The following is a 17433-nucleotide window of genomic DNA, read 5'->3' as shown; positions in this document are numbered from 1 at the left end:
ATGGACGGCTGGGCCTCATCTGGGCTGCCCGGGCATCTCAGGGATACTGGCAGGGAGGGGCTTTGGGAGTGGATAGGTATTCGTGTTCCCCTCTCAGGGGAGACAGGAGCAATAGCACTGGCCTGTTGTACAAAACCACAGCTGTGCGCCTACAAGCGGAATGTTTGCAAGTCTTTCTGTTTTATTCTTCGCTGCAGGTCTTATAATGTCCACTCAGGAGGGAATGCTTTGAACCGGGCATCAAGCTCTGGGCCGGATTCCAAGTCAGTCTAAAAACAGTCTGAGCTCCCTGCTCCCCCCACACCCCGACAACTCCGGTCCCCTACTTGCTGGGCACAATGGGTAAAAGAGTGGGTTCTCCCTTCTGCCTGCCCCTCCCTCCTGTCGGGTCCTCACGCTGCCTGCACAGCCCTGTGCTAAGCCCAGGCACGGACCAGACCAGGAGATTTTCTTATGGCAGAACATCTTCTCCCCATCTGGACCCCAATGCTTTCTCAACAGAGAGACAGAGTATCCGTATTTTAAAGGCTCCACGTAGCATGTCCAGAAATTTCCCATGTTCTTCAGCAGGGTAGGGGTGGGGAAAGGTCCCGATGAGGCTACGGACTGAATAGCTCCGAACAGCTGTGGAAAGTTTGATGCAGCAGGAGCACCCAGACAGAAGATTAAAAACCTAATAAAGTCCTCAGTGTGGGGGCGCTGGCATCAGGACAGCTTCACTTCTCCAGACACCTAATAAAGAGACATTCCGGGACACTAACTCATAAGGGAAATCTGCAGGGGTCACCGAGAACAGTGGAGAGCAAACCATGGAAACACAGCAGTCACTCACATCGCTGCAGGAAAGGTTCGTTTGCTTCTCCTCTTTTTTCCCCCTTTTCTTCAGTTTAGAAAAATGGCAGGGTGCTCAGGACCCAAAGAAATACCACAAAAAGGGGTGATTCCAGAAGTCCCAGATGTAGAAACCTCACGTTCGTGGGCAGAATAAGCGTGAGGCTGATGTTTGACACTTCTGGTGATGGTGGGTGCAGAGGGCATTGGGTTGGGAGGGTGGTTTGGCTTCAGGAGGTAGCAGAAAAAGGGGGTTTTGAGAATTGAGGTTTATCCACCTGGATTTTGTGAAGTACCATCCTTACAGTGGGTTTTCTTTTGTGGATTTTCCCACTGGGGATACTTGGTCATTTTGGATCTGAGTTTCTTGTGGTCTGCTAGGTGATGTGTTGCTGGTTGAGACTTTTGGTTTTGAGGGGCGTTTATGTTATGTTGACTTGGTTCTCAAGTTTGGCTGTCTATTTGAAGAAAAAATAAATGGTGCCTTTGGGCATTCAGCCAAACCATTCATAGTCAGTTGTGGAGAGACTCCGTTGAGTTGGTGGTACTTGTCTTCTCACACAGATAATGTATAGGTATAAAAGATGGAAGGAATGAAGCAGCCAGTTAAGAAAAGAGAATAAAAAGTGGGGAATAAAACAGATAAAACATCTGCAGTGTTGAGTTCAGTTCAAGTTCTTGAGAGAACCTCAGGTTATTTATCACTTTCTGCCCATTATTCCAGCTAATTTGTAGTCTGGAGACCAGCAGTCAAACCTGTTCATTGGCATTACCTGTCCACAGCAGTGTTTGCAACTGAGTAATGTCACATTTGCTCTGGAAGAATATAGTTTCAGATTGTGCAAATTTGTGAAACGGCTTTTGCATATTGATCTTAAGAGAATCCTTGTACAGATTCTCCGAGGTCTCGTGGTGTGAGGGCAAGAGAAAGGGAGACATGAGACCTGGGCCCAATCCCAGCCAGCACTGCCACTAATGGGACTGGGTTGCTTGGACAAGTCCCTTGCCCTGCAGGACTCAGTTTCTTGTTCTGTAGGATGAAGGGAGTGAGACATAACTTCTAAGGCCTCTGGCTGTTCCCATACACTGTGGGTCCCTGAGGTTGGAAGGTTGGTCTCTGCATTGGAGTTCCTGGCTCTCCTGTGTTAGAAAGAGTGTTTTCCCCTGGCTTTCCGTTTAGTTGCGGCTTGGCAGAGGCAAAGCTGCAGTCTTTGGGTGTGATGCAGGAGAGGTCTGTGGTTATGTGAGCAAAATGAAATATGGGCTTTTGAACTCCTCTAGTTCAGCAACCCTTTTTTGGCCTTTACTGTTTCTCTCTGGGTTTCTTTCTGCCTCTCTGTTTTCATTAAAAAAGTTTTTTTCCTCCATGAGAATAGTCCCATATTTAAAAAAAGAGCAATGTTTCTGTGGGGTGGGAATAGGCTACCTTCTAGCAGGGAACACTCCCTGAGGGAGGGAGGCCTGGGAGGTTGTGGCTCAATCTGGAAGGATCTAGACCAGTGCTTCTTAAAATTCGCAGTGCATGAGAATCACTTGAGCGTCTTGTTAAATCTGGATTCTGGCTCAGTAGGTTCGGGTGGCACACTAGTTCTGCATTTCCAGCGAGCCCCCACGTGATGCTCGCCCGTGGACCACACTTTTACTAACAAGGCTAGATGATCCCAAGTCAGGCCTCCCCTGGGCTCCTGTAGAGAGGAGAACTCACAGGATGGGGATACCGTAACCAGGTTCTTCAGCCTGGGGCTCTTCAGGCCTCTAGGTTCAGCTTCAGCCTAGAATGAACCTGCAAAGTCAGCTCTTAACATAGGGAATCTTATCCCCTGGAAGGCTGGGCTGTCATAAACTAGCTGGGAATCAGACTTTATGGAGGTTCTTACTTTTGCGTCTGACCCTCGAATGGTTTTCTTTTTTCTTTTTTTCCTTTCTTTTTCTTCCCCTGGACTGTGGGGTAAAGAAGAACAATGCCTCAATTAGCTAGAAAGCTACAGTATTGAATTAAATGAGCCCCATGCTATGGCTCATTAACAACATCCTATTACTTAGCAAGTCTATAACTAGTGTTTCAGCTAAATAAAGAAATGTAAATCATTTAATACACCTTTCTTAATTGAGCTGCACACCAGGGGCACCCTCCTAATGGTATTATGGCACCAATTACCTCATTAGAAGAGAAGAGCTGCTTTTATGACAGGTTTTGGAAATTAAAATGGCAGAGAGATGTCTTTTAGGAGGAGTAATTCTGGGCTGGGCTGTGCTGAGCAATGAGCAGGGGCTGAAAGGGCACGCGGGGCCTGGGGACTAAAGGCAGGACGGTGACCCCTGTCTGGTCTGACCCCCATCCTGGGGATGAGATCTGAACTTACTCTGCATACTGTCTGGTCAAGAATGTAAGCCACGGTGGCTCTTGTACTTCAGTGTGTATAAAATCCACTGGGGAGGCTTGTTAGAAATTTAGATTCCAGGGCCCCACCCTGAGATTCTGACCCAGGAAGTCTGGGCTGGGCTCCAGCCAAACCATAGTTGTAGTAAGACCTCTGGGAAACTCCCTTGCAGAAAGCTCAAAGACACTGTTTCAAGAAATATAGTAGAGAAGGTCCCGATGATTTCCACCAAAACCCAACTACGTGTCTGCAGGTTCCTCTGTTACTAGGGGTTTTACTCTTCCCAAAGACTGGATTGAATGAGACTTATTTTGGTTTGCTTCTTCAGACACAGCACAGCTACCTTCCTCCTTTTCTCTCTGCTTAGCCTGCCTTGGTTGGTCCGTGGGGTAGAGCAGCGGGGCAAACAGGGATGACTGTTTGCTTGGATGTTCACTCGCTGTGTGGTGTCGGGCAGGGCATTGTACGCTTGGGGCTGCAGTTTCCTCACCTCAAAGTGTGCACGGTCAGGTAAAGGGTATGAACACGTTATTGATCAAGACACTTTGTCTTTTTTGTGACTCAGTTTTCCTTATCTATAAGATGAGAATGTTGCACTTTATGAATTTGGCGAGTGTAAATAGGAACTGAGATTCTCTTTCTGGCAGCTTTTCTTGGTTTCCTTTCTGTGGCAAGGAAAGGAAGAACTTCAACCTCCAGATTTTGTGTAAATATTGAATCTATAGCAATGGTTTTGTGGAGTGTTCCAGTTTCCTAGGCGGATGATTAATGTGGTTTTCTCTGTGAGTGTTGAGGCTTCTCAAAAGGCTTTTCCTGCTATTCCTGTGAAATGCACAACGGCTGTTAGTCCTGCTTTTTTCTCTATTGTCGTGTGGAAGGGGGAGCAGACGCATTCTGCATTCCTCACAGGACAGAAGATGTGTCAGCCGACAGACATGTGGGGAGGCAAAACTGGCCTTAATCTGATATGAATTTCCTGATAATTACAATGACCTTGCTGATCCCAGACCTTTGCTGGCTTTATATTGCCTATCACATCACACACAGACTTCCCTGTTTGGCCTGCCGTGTCCCCATCATCTGGCTTGAGCAGGCTTTGTGAATCCTATATCCTCGAAGTAACTTGAATTGTGGGGCTTTCACTCGCTTTTAAAAATTTATTTATTTATTTATTTTTATTATACTTTAAGTTCTAGGGTACATGTGCACAACGTGCAGGTGTGTTACATATGCATACATGAGCCATGTTGGTGTGCTGCACCCAGTAACTCGTCATTTACATTAGGTATATCTCCTAATGCTATCACTCCCCCGCCCTCCCTTAACTCACTTTTTTGATGCTCGCTCTCCAATCCACATTTCCAACTAGGTCCTATTCTACATGTTCAACAGCCCACAGAGCTCCCCCAATGGACTATGTTGTCATTACTACAAACCCAAAACGTCCTCAAGCACATCCATTAACTTTCCCTTAGCCTTGTTGCCCTTCCCATTGATCTCTAGTGCAGGTTGCAGAAGCATGATCTAGGCTTAGGAAATGAAACATAGCTTGGAAGATCCCGAACCTCCTCATTTTATTAACTACTCTATAGCTAGAGTCTATTGCTTTGAAATAGCTCAGAGTTTAATAGTCAGAAGAAATCTTTTCCAGTTCTTACAGCCCATACTGTTTCTTCTCCTTCCAAATCAGCAGTGAAACATCTCTAGGTTTTATAGCTTTTGGGTCTGGTTAAATCTCATGTGTAGGAGAGAATGGTTTCTTGGCAGCACACGTGCAAATGGGGTGTGCAGGCTGCATAAGCTGAGTGTAAATCCATGGTAGGTGCATGCCAAAGGTCACATATGTCCGTTTTCATTAAGAAAAATGCAGCCTCTTAAGTGAGCAAAGGTATTGTCCTGATTAACTTGCACTGATTGAAACATGTCTGGGATGCGTCTTAACTTATTGTTATATTATCGTATGTGTATTACCTTTCCGAGCTGTCAAAGACAGTGACTTAAAGTCTGCCATTACTAAGTCATTTCTATCAATTTCTTTCTGAATTTCCGTGAATTCTTGCTTTATTTGTTTTTATTCTATATTATGTGGCAATTAAAGCGGCATGACAGTTATTTACGTGCTATTCACTTTGTCAATATTTATCTAAATTTCATGTAAGTTTTCCTTTTTAAATTCTACTTTGATACAACATTTTGTGATCCTGATTTCTTTACAAATTGAGTCTGTGCCCGTGATGTATTTGCTAGCGTATCCTTTCTTATTCTAATGCTTTTCTTTCTTTGAGGTATATATCTTGGGATAGCACACTGATTAGTTTTTCAAGTATGGGAGTTAAAGCCACTTACATTTGTTATCATAGTTACCATTTTCATTTTAACTTTGGTCCAGTTGCTTATGCTTTCTGGATTTTAAAAATATTTTCTTGCTCTTTGCTTAAAATTGTCTGTGTTATGTTGTTTGTATTTTCTTTTTCTATTTTTCCACTAGTGATATGGAAGGTATAGGTCCTATTTTAAAATTTGGGATTGCCCTGAAGATTTTAAAAATACACGAATCTATATTTTCCCACCTTTTGATTTTTAAAATGCTACCTATTGATTGTTTCTTATGCAAGGTTAAGAAATAAACTTTTATTTTCCTCTCTTTCGTAAGTTCACTCAGTTTCTTATTTTATGTATGTAATTTTGGACTTTAGACTCAGGGGTTATCTTTTTTTCCAACATACTGTTTTATAAACATTTTCAAACATACAGAAAAGTTGAAAGAATTCTACAGCAAACACCCACGTGTCTACCATCGCCATTTTCCTATACTTGCTGCTGTATCATGTTCTGTCCATCTATCAACCCGTGTTTAAAACAAATGCATTTCAAAGTAAATTGAAAATACCAATTTTTATAGTTTGATGTTTGATTCTTTCAAATCGCATGTTGAAATTTGATCCTCAATGTTGGAGGTTGGGCCTAGTGGGAGGTGAGGTGGGGCCTAGCGGGAGAGGTTCGGGTTGTTGGGGTGGATCCCTAAGGAATAGATGAATGCTGTCCCTGGTGTGGGGAGGAATGAGTGAGTTCCTGCTCTATTAGTTCCTTAGAGAGCTGGTTGTTAAATAGAGCCTAGAAGCTCCCCTCTTCCTCTCTCTTGCTCCATCCTTCACCATGAGGTCTCTGAGCACGCGGGATTTCCTTTGCCTCCACTATGAATGGAAGCAACCTGAGGCTTTCACCAGATGCCCAGTCCCTCAGCCAGCAGAACTCTGAGCTAAATAAACCTTTTTTCTTTATAAACCAGTCAGTCTCAGCTATTCATCTGTAGCAATGTAAAACAAAGACATCAATATACTTCTTGAATACTTCTGCATAAATATCATTAACTAGAGTTTAATAATCGCTTGCAGTATTTTTCTTTGAGGCGAAATTTACAAACAATGAAATACACAAATTTTAAGTGTACATTCATTGAAGTTTGACAAATGTATGCCAGTTGTTATTTTAAAAATTATTTTCTCTTTCAAGAATTATTGTTTTGTATTTAAAATATCTTTTACAACCATACTTTAGATGATGTTTAATTGATTTTTAGTAACCACTGTGACAGCTGGGCATGGTAGCTCATGCGTGTAATCTCAGCACTTTGGGAGGCCAAGGCAAGAGAATCACTTGAACCCGGGAGCTCAAGGCCCACCCCATCTCTACAATTTTTTTTTTTTTTAACTGAGCATGGTGGCATGTACCTGTGGTCCCAGGTACTCAGGAGGCTGAGGTGGGAGGATCCCTTGAGCCCAGGACACAGAGGCTGCAGTGAGCCAAGACTGCACCACTGCACTCCAGCCTGAGCAACAGAGTGAGACCCTGTCTCAAAAAAAAAATGAAAATAAAAATAAAAATAAAGTAACAACCGTGAGTTCCATTTCATTAGAACTTGTCCATTTTTTGTTTTGAATAATTTCTGAGTTGGCTGGAGTATGATATAAGTAGTTTTTTCAAAAATAATGTCAGTGATATGGCTTAGGAATCTGAATAATTGAAATATTTTGTAAGAAAATGTAAAGAAACATAAGAAATTTTTTTCAGACATGAATGACAACTTAAACGAGTTTAGAATTCTTGACTAGCAGGCAATTTTTTGCACTCAAAACTATAAACATTTCTCCATTTTCATCTGATGTTTAATGTTATAGGGCTATCTGATGCTAGTCTGTATTTCTATCTTTGTAGGTAACCTAACTTATTTCCTGTCTAGGTAATTGTAAAATGCTCTTAATGTTCTTGAACTTGAGTTCATCTGCTAGTTGAAGTCTTTAAGGTAATTTTGCCAGGTACTTAGTGAGATCTTTTGATCTGTAAATGTACATTTTCATTCAGTTATGGCAGAAGTTGGTAGTGGTTCCTCCAAATCCATAGTTTTCTTCTTAAAAACATAATTCCTGATATGCCTATGGACACATAGCTGCATGGAATAAAAACTATTTCGCCTTCCTTATGGTTTAGTTTCGCAGCTGTCACAGATAGCTGACCCTGGTCCTAATGGAAACATCAGCTCACGGAAGTTTTCTTCTTCTATATTTATTTTTTTGTTTTATTTATTCTGCTCTTCCCCACGCCCCAGGAACCTCTCTTCCTTGTGATTTCTATATTACCTCTTCTTAAAACCCTTTTCTCTCAGTTTTTAAATCACTTTGTCTTTTTCCTCCTTACTCCACAGCAGTTTTTCAGGTTTCTCTCCTGCATTGCCAATTTTGTCTTGTCTCAGTACCTGTTCAACTCTTCCTCACTTTGAGCGAAAATTGTGATTTACTATTTCTGTTTTAGTTTCCTAAACTTTTGTGATTTTTTGCCTCTGCTGAGCCAGTGCCCTGTTCATTGCTGCTTTTATCTCTCATTTTTCATCATTTGATTGATCTTTTATTGGAATTTTTATGGAAACCTAAATCTGAGTTTCCTAATTGTTTTCTAAATTTTGTAATTCATGTTTGCTTTTTAGAAAGATACTTTCTTTTTCTTTTTTCTTTTTTTTTTTTTTTTGATGGAGTCTTGCTCTGTTCCCCAGGCTGGAGTGCACTGGTGCCATCTTGGCTAGCTGCAACCTCCGCCTCCTGGGTTCAAGTGATTCTCCTGCCTCAGCCTCCCAAGTAGCTGGGATTACAGGTGTGTGCCACCACGCCCAGCTAATATTTGTACTTTTGGTAGAGATGGTATTTCACCATGTTGGCCAGGCTGGTCTCAAACTTCTGACCTCAACTGATCCTCCCACCTCAGCCTCCCAAAGTGCTGAGATTACAGGTGTAAGCCACCTCGCCCAGCCAGATACTGTGTTTTTCTGTATTTTGAGCCTAGGTTTTCTGTCTTATATAATCCCCATGTTGGTTCTCTTTTACTTATAAGAAATAAGAAAAAGGTATGTCTAGTTCTGCTGTTTGTTCATAAACAGTGTGAGTACATTTTTTTTGATGGAAGTAAATTTATGTGACTGCTTAAGACGTGCAACAGATGGAGGGGAGTAGAGAAGAAGCTGAGATCAAGGGCAGACAATAGGGGACAGTGGCAGAAGGAGGGAGCTGGAATTACCACAGGCTCAGGGAGAGGACTGGGGCTCCTTGTCTGCACCCTTCTCTACCAGTGGTGCAGCTGCTGGGTCCTGTGCTGACTTTCTGCATTTCATTTTCTTTCTGCCTGACTTAACACTAGGATGAAGCTGTGTTTTCTTCTGTCTCCTTCCTTGAGTTGTTGTCCACAATGTGAAGTTGGCTGCCTTGTATAATATTCATGTAATGGGGTCATTGTGCTTAGGCCGGGGTCTCCTACTGCTACTGCTTTCAAATGCTCCTCATCTACAGCTGAAGAAAGTCCTGGTCTTCTTACTTAACCTGCACACAACACTCCCTCAGCCCTCCAAAACTGAAGTGGGGCAGTCATGTTTGGTAGGGATCTCAAGGTCCTTCTGCCCTTTTCTTCCTATAACCACTGCTGTTTTCCAGGAAGAAGAGCTGCAAGACTGTCCACAGTTTCTCCCTTCCTCTGGTCCCATCTAAGCCATATTGAAAAGGATGGTGCCAATTTCTACCATGTGGAAGGTGCACTTGCCTTTTTCCCAACATTGTTTTAGTACTTTTTCTTCCCTGAAAGAAATATATGTAGATATGAAAGCATATCTACATCTTTAAAAGGTAAAAACACATAAGAGATGGCAGCCATCCTTTCTCTTTTTGCCTCTCAGGCTGAGCCCTATGGTATGGAAAGTAATTGATAAATCCTTATTGGTTAGTTATTGAAAATGAAAGTCCAGGAAATACTGAAGAATAACTAAGGAGACAAAAGGAGTGAAAGAGTAATTGAACACATTATTACTACCTTCTTTGATATTTATGTTTATAAGCTTTCTTTGAACCTGTGGTGTTATCTGTCTAGAAAGTCCCAGATTTTATTAACCATTTTCATATTTTCTCTCCAATCCTTCCTTCTAACCCTGTCATTCCCCTAACACTCAAAATTTATTGTAGAAAGGTGTTCTTTTAAAGATCTTTATAAAGAAATATCATTATCTATGGTTCAGTGTCACTTTTAAAGTTGTCCCTTGATACTTTTTGGAGGCTACTGGATATGTTTAATTTCCAAACACTCTTGAAAGTCATCCAACAAGTTCAAGCAGGGAGTGAATGGTCAGGGTACAGGGTGTGTGAAGAGATTATGCTGTGAGTTGGCCGGTATCATTTATTATGGGTAATTCAACAGGTGCCTCAATAATTCCTACTGGGAGGTTTTCCGTTCAGCTTCCCCAAATGACTCCATTTCAACATCCAACGGTGACACTGTATTCTCAGAATTAGATTAGCTAAGCACAAGGCAATGCAAAATCCACTGGAACGATCCAAAAGAAAGGCTTGCTCCTTCATCAACAGTGTTAGCATGAAATACGCTTCTGTTTATTTAAAATGGTAGAATTCATCAGCTACTTGAAAACTCCTATTCTTTGAAATGGAGGTGTGTACATTTCATGTGATACAGTTCAATCCTGTCTATGTAATTATATACATAACTTTGAGCACTTACTCAATGTGAAACCTTATGCTGGCTGCTGTGGAGGTTAGAGAGATGAGTAAGACCTAGCCTTGGCTTTGCGAATTTACACATTTGTTGGGAGATGGCAGCCTATGTATCATCCCATCATAGGACAGATGTAGAAATTAGAAATGCAAGCAAAATGCCATTGGGTTAGAAAGGAAAACTTGAAGGTGCTTCTTGGTAGAGGAAGACTTCAAGCTAAGCAATCTTGCCTTTATTTATTACATAGACAATTGTTGAGTGGCAAATTGGTTCACGCACTATACTATAAATAGTCAGGGAGAGCCAATTTTAGTTGTGTAATTATTTATAGAAGAATAAAGTTCAACAGGCAGAATAGACCAAGGAGGGCATTCCAGGGAGGAGGGACTGAGTGCAGACCTTCAGGTGATACGACGTGTGTGTGGGAGTGAGTGTGGGCTATGGGCTATGGTGAAGGTAATGATGGGATATAGAGCTGAGCAAAACTGCAAAGGGCTTTAATGCTCAGTAAAAAAACAATACATTTTATTCTAAATTGCATTTTTATAAATTGAGCAAATCTAAGTTTACTAGGATTGTTCCCTATTAGGTATAACAGTTGGAGTTGCACTGGCTTGGAATCAGACCAAACTTAGAATTTGAGCTGTGTCATTTACCAGACCCAGTCACTTAACCCTTCTGATACTCAGCTTTCTCATCTGGGAAAATGTGGTTTATGACAATTAGTTTCAAGGAGATAGGGGAAGGCACCAAGGACATCACCCACCCTTTGGTAGGCATTCAACAAAGGTCAACTTCTCTTTTCCTCTCCCTTCCGCATCCTCTCCTCTCTTTCTCGTAAGAGGGCTTTGATGAAGCATATGCTCCATAATGTCACTAGGTCATCTGGCATGATTGCTAAGTATTTTCTTAGACTTTATCCCAATGGTTCTGAAACCTGAGCAAGTATCAGAAGCACCTGGATGCTGATCAAAACACAGTTTGTGTGCCCCCAGCCCTAGAGTTTCTGATTCAGTGGGTCTGGGTGTTGGGGGGGCGGCAAGGGGCAAGCATTTGCATTTTTAAGAAGTTCCCAGATGCTGCTGATATGGGAACCACGTTTTGAGAGCGTCTAGTTTTTCTTATTTTGCCCTGGGGCAGACCCTGTTGGATGCTTCCCTAACAACCATCCCCTTTTCCCTGCTAACAGAGTCCTGAGTTGTTCTGGCAGTACAGAGAGATGCTTTGATTTCAGGGTTAGGCTTTTTTTTTTTCTATCTCAGTGCCAGAAGATGAATGATAATGGGTCTAAATTGTCATAGTAATCTCAGTTCTCTTGGCCATTGATTGATCTGAGGGTGGGCAGTTAAGTTAGTTCAGTGTCCTAACTTAGAGACATGAGCTTCAGCTATACTCCTTAATTTTTGAAGAAATTGACATCCCAATTAAACAGAAATTATAGAGCAATATTAGAAATCTTCCAGAAAATGCAATTCATCCCAGGCTCCTTTATAAAACCAATCCCAGCCTCTGACTTTGATCATCTTTTTTCACCTACCCTTTCATCATACTTGGACCCTCCCAGCTCTGCTACCTTCCACTGTCCAGATCAGTGCAAATTTGTTGGAGAGACCAGTTTTCAATCACACAAACATGTATGTCCATTGTCCTATTGACTGTGACATTTGGCCACCATCTTCTGAACCCCTAAGGAAGACTGAAATCCTATCATTACTAACTTTTGGATCAGAGCTGGGTATTTATGATGGAACTTAAGTTAGTTACCATCACTAACAATATTTTCTTTAGCATTTGAAGAAGTATTATTTCAGTTAAATGACCATAGTAGTTCACCCATTTGTTCATTCATTCATTAGGCAAATTTTTATTGGATATTCTGTGTGCTACAGTGCTACAACGTCATCCCTCTCTATGTATACAGTTACTTATTCATAGTTTATAAAGCACTTTCAAAGCATGAGGGGCTGGGGACTAAGTTATAATGGAGAGGAAAATCAGTGCATGCAATAAAATATGCTGCTGTCATTGTACCTATAGGTATCTGCTAATAGAGTTGTGTGTAGAGGTACACACGTTTTTATTTGCTTTTTATAACTGTTATATTACCATAGTTATGAGCATATGAACATACATGTTATTGTTGCATCGTGTACTGAATTCTGGTTGGGGATCTTGATTCCCTCCCCCGGTTTTATCATTTTTTTAATGTTACTATCAGTAGCAAGGTAGGAAATTAATTCGATATGCTGTTTTCTATTAAGAAAGAAGGAATTGATAAGTCCCTGTCTGTTCAACATTTACTTTTACTTCTGCTGTCTGCCACCTGGCTTCTGATTGTAATTCATTAATTACTTAGTAATTAATTCCACCTACATTTCCTGAGCAGAGTCCACCTAAATTTGGCACGTTGGAGAAAGTAGAGACTAATAAGCTCAGGACTCTGTCATAAGGGGCTCACCATACGGTAAAATACATAAGTCATGCAAAAATCACTGAAATATAACACAGCAGTCAAAGGATACGTGTAATAGGAAGAGAGTAGATAGGAGAGCAGAGGAGAGAGAGAGGACTTCTGACAGGAACATCAAAGAAGCTTCCATGCTCTATGTGGAAGGACCTGTGCGCTGGACTGTCAGAGATCCTGCAGGATTCAGGAACTTGGACTGAATTGGAGATTCTGGGCTAAATTATAAAGAGGTGTCTTCACTCTGTGCCTGAGAGGCCAACAAACCCATCCGATGAGATTTGGATAACACTGATCAACCAGGTCAAATCCTGTTACGCCAATGCAAAAGGACTGTCCCAAATACTGGGATCCGCCTGGAATAGCTCTTACTATGTTATCATCCCATCACAGGACAGATTGAGCACCAAACAGCTCATCTGCAGAAGCTTGTTAATTTTTTGCGTAGAGGTTTGGGTGAGATGGTTTGCACATTTGCTGGAAAGAGGCTGACCTGTATACTTTCTTAGGAATGGGGAAAAGCTGAGTTGGCTGGCACTTGGAAAGTGTCTGTACATTCTTGGCTTGGGAAGTGTTTGGGATGCATTTATATAATGCGGTTCCTTTTCCTATAGCACAAAGAAATGACAGTGGGAGGAGGAGGGCTGATCACACAGCAAAATAGTGCCCCATACTTCAAACCAGCCCCTTTAAGTTATCCAAGTGTACCATGTCCTCCCCTACCCCAAGTTACAAGCAGCTGAATTGAATTAAAAAAACAGTCCCTCCGTTGCTGCTGCGACCTGGCCTGCCAAGTTCTCAGCTGGCGTGAGTTTTTATAGCTCCGTTATAAACCCCTGAAAAGTGAGGCATATAATGGAAACATTGACATAACCTGAACGCCTAGGAGCGGCTTGTGCCACTCTAATTATCCTTATGTCTTACTGGCCCGTTTCTCTCCTTCCCCTGGCAGGACCTGCTGCCGCGGTTAGGCCTGACTGTCCCAGGGGCTGGGGGTTCGAAGCTGGCGTTTGCTGGGAAATAATGAGATAGTGTCTGCTGGTGGGAAGCCCCCTGCTCCATACATACTAGCTCCTCCCCTTTGCCTTTCTTCCCTTGTTCTCCTCCTGCACCACCTCCCCCTGCCCCCTCCCCCGCAAAAAAAGGCAGAACAGTTCAGTTGGTTGTAAAAATTAATGAGTTCAGATACAGACTTGCCTTATTCCGGTCCAGCTGCGTAACCAGGGTGATTCCAACCAGCATTCTAGACGCTGACATCAGCTCCACACCCCGGCACAATGCTGCTCTGTTTGATCTCAGAAACAGATCGGGCTCCTGGGCTTTATACATCCTGCTTCCTCCCTACGTAAACTCATTTTATTACCCACCGGGAGAATGCATCTCAACTGTGCTCTCCCTGGGCAGCCAACGCCAGAGGATCAGGCCCTACAGCTGACTCTTCTTCTACCAGCTGGACACTTTGATCCAGTTTTCCTGGTCCTCTTTGAGGTTTCTCCCCAACCAGGAATTGACAACTGGTGGAAGATGATGGTGATAATGATTTCACCACTTTTCATTTTCAGTGCTCTTCTACGTTCCTGTCTGACCTGTGGGCCACAACCTCCCCGCCAGGTGGAGGCGATAGACCCATTTTATAGATGAAGAAAATCTGGTAGAGCTGGTGAGTGGCAGAATTAGGAATGGATCACAGGGTTCTTGACTCATAATCCAGTGCTCATTCCAGGGACTCAGGGGGTTGACCTCTTAGTGCATGCACCAAGCAAGGTAGATTTAGTTTGTGTTGTGACCTGAGCAGGAAGAAGGCTCTGTGGACCCACTTTCTGGGAGGCAAAAGGAGAGAGGAAGTGACAAGTCTACGGCAGGCCCTTCAAAGTACATCATGGTGTCCTTCATCTGTCACAGCTCCTGCCCCTTCTACACCCTTTCTACAGAGTGCTGCTTGCTCTGCAGCTGGCCCAAGAAGCTTCACCTCCCAGGAGCACCAGACAGACGATCTCCTGCTTATAGTGGTTCCAGGAACACCAACCCCAAAGAGGAGTTATAAGCAGGTCCCTAAAGAGATTTTAGGAGAAGCTGCTAAAATGGTGGCGAAGCTCTTTAGAAACATAGAAGTATAAACCTTTTTATGGGGAGAACTTCATTCTAAGAGTTTGGAGAGGTCTTCCAGGGTAAGTGCTATAGCACGTATCTACTGAACAGGGAAGAGGAGACTAGGGGGTCTGTGTTAGTTTCCTGGGGCTGCCATAACAAAATACCACAGACTGGGTGGCTTCAACAGCAGACATTTATTCTGTCTCGGTTCTGGAGGCTGGAAGTCTGAAATGAAGGTGTCAGCAGGACCGCGCTCCCTCTGAGGTTGAGCAGAATCCTTCCTTGCCTCTTCCTAGCTTCTGGAGGTGGCCGTCAGTCCTCGGCCTTCCTTGGCTTGCAGCCGCATCACTCCGATCTCTGTCTCTGTCCTCACCTGGCATTCTCCCTGTGTGTCTGTGTCTTCTTATACCCTTTTTCTTTTTTCTTTTTTTGACAGAGTCTCGCTTTGTCACCCAGGCTGGAGCGCAGTGGCATGATCTTGGCTCACTGCAACCTCTGCCTCCCCGGTTCAAGCAATTCTCATGCCTCAGCCCCCTGAGTAGCTGGGATTACAGGCACCCGCCACCACACCTGGCTAATTTTTGTATTTTTAATAGAGATGGGGTTTCACCACGTTGGCCAGGCTGGTCTTGAACTCCTGACCTCAGCTGATCCACCCGCTTTGGCCTCCCACAAAGTGTTGGGATTACAGGCGTGAGCCACTGTGCCTGGCCCACTTTCCTCTTTTTATAAGAACATCACTCAGTGGATTAGGGTCCATCCTAAATTAAAATGAAGCCATTCAAGATTGTTGGGGGCGAGGCGAATTTTATTCAATGACTGATGTCCTTTTAAGAAGAGATCCTTAACTTGATTAAGTTAACTTGATTATATTACTAGGATTCTATTTCCAAGTAAGGTCACATTCGTAGGTACTGGGGATGTCTTTTTGGAGGACACAATTCAGTCAGTAACAGGGTCTTATGTTTCTTTCATAGTTGTCTAACTGCTTGTCTCTATTCAGCAAAGTAGAGAGTTGGATTGGTTCCCAAATAGCCATTGACAATGGTGTTAAGAATCCCTTATACTTGTTCAGAGTTTTACTGACGTGTTTTCACACATATCTTTATTCAGTCCACACAACCACCCTGGAAATGGCAAGGGGTTATAATTTCCATTTTACAGATGAAGAAATGAAAGAGAGGAGAAGGGGATGCCATTTGCTCAAGGCTGCTGGCACACTAGGCTGGCTCTGGGACTGTCACGAAAAGTTCCTAACCCCCTGCCATGGCTCTTCTCACAACACAAGAATGAGCTCAGAGAGGTTAATGAACCTGCCAAGGACCCCAGCTGAGAGACTGAGTTGGCCTGCGGATTCCAAAGCCCACATTCATTCCATTTTATCTCATTTTCAGTGGACTTTGAACATGCCTCAGCTTCACCCTGACCCTCGGTGAAGGTGCCGAGAACCAAGACCCAGTGCAGTGGTGTCTCTGGAGCCTCCTGGAGCTCGGCAGCCAACTCCCAAACCTGCAGGTCCTCACTCTGCGTCCTGTGCTCTGCCCTCTGGCTGATCCTCAGCATTCCCGGGCAGCCTGGCTCCCTGTAAAGTTGTTTAAACTTCTGTTTATCATCATCTTCCATCATTTCTAATTGTTTTCCTGTGTCCCTTTCTTTTGTAGAGGATATAAACTCAGCATTTTAGCTTTTGAAATAGATTTGCTGTGCAGTTCCATGGCTCTTTAGTGGCTTAAAATGTATTGTTCTGTGAGTCTCTCTGTGCCCGTCACAGCATTCATTGTGGGAAGCAGCAGGACGCCAGCGATGCTGATGTTTATTTGATTTTAGGGGGCTTTAAGGCATTCCTGGGACCATACGGATTATAAATATTCTGCCTCACTGTCTTCAGAAGCTACTAAAATATCCTAGAAATGATCATGTTTCAGCATGTAAGCTACATATTTCACATTACCTCTTGTATCCATACATAGCCTCTATCAAGAGCCTGGCATAAGCCAATGTAATGGTTCTGAAATGGGAACAACATGGTTCTTCAATCACTAAAGCCCTTCCCACTCTGAGAGTGGACATTCATTGCTGTTTTCTGCCAGGGCTCTGATTTACAAGACTGTCTGTGAGTTCTGTGTTTAATATACAGAACTGGCTGCCCTCAATGCATGAGACTTCCTGGTATTTTTTTCATGTGATCAGATGGATTACATTTGTTACATATTTATTGTTTAGATATACAAGTAATCCTCTCCTCACTTTCCACAGTATCATGTCTGCATACTGAAACCATGTACTCACTTTGTACAATCCTTTGGTAACTGCAAAGTGAGAACACAGGTCTGATATGTACAAGTTTCAGTGAACATGGTACTATGCATCATGAAGACTATCTGAAGTTGCTTTCAAATAAAATTTGGATAAGGACTGTAACTACAGCAGTTCTCATTCTTAAGGAAATAGTAATTGCTGGCCGGGTGTGGTGGCTCACACCCATAATCCCAGCACTTTGGGAGGCTGAGGTGGGCAGATCACCTGAGGTCAGGAGTTTGAGACCAGCATGGCTCACGTAGTGAAACCCCGTCTCTACTAAAAATACAAAAATTAACTGGGCATGGTCGTGGGCACCTGTAATCT

At 43.0% G+C, this 17433-nt stretch overlaps 1 long non-coding RNA gene across 1 annotated transcript in view; it reads left to right on the top strand.

Moving 5' to 3' along the window:
* The window catches only part of LOC101178612, a 45977-nt gene extending 28748 nt beyond the window's left edge, over nucleotides 1-17229 (top strand). The window contains exons 2-3 of the long non-coding RNA XR_001116549.2: nucleotides 14649-14885; nucleotides 15922-17229. This is a non-coding gene — a long non-coding RNA (uncharacterized LOC101178612). The remainder of the gene's footprint in view (nucleotides 1-14648; nucleotides 14886-15921) is intronic.
* The last annotated feature ends 204 nt before the right edge of the window (nucleotides 17230-17433 follow it).

Source organism: Nomascus leucogenys, chromosome 11, assembly GCF_006542625.1.
Source record: "Nomascus leucogenys isolate Asia chromosome 11, Asia_NLE_v1, whole genome shotgun sequence".
Taxonomy (NCBI): Eukaryota; Metazoa; Chordata; class Mammalia; order Primates; family Hylobatidae; genus Nomascus; species Nomascus leucogenys.
Note: the sequence above shows the minus strand (reverse complement) of the source record. Positions and strands in the feature narration are given on the sequence as shown.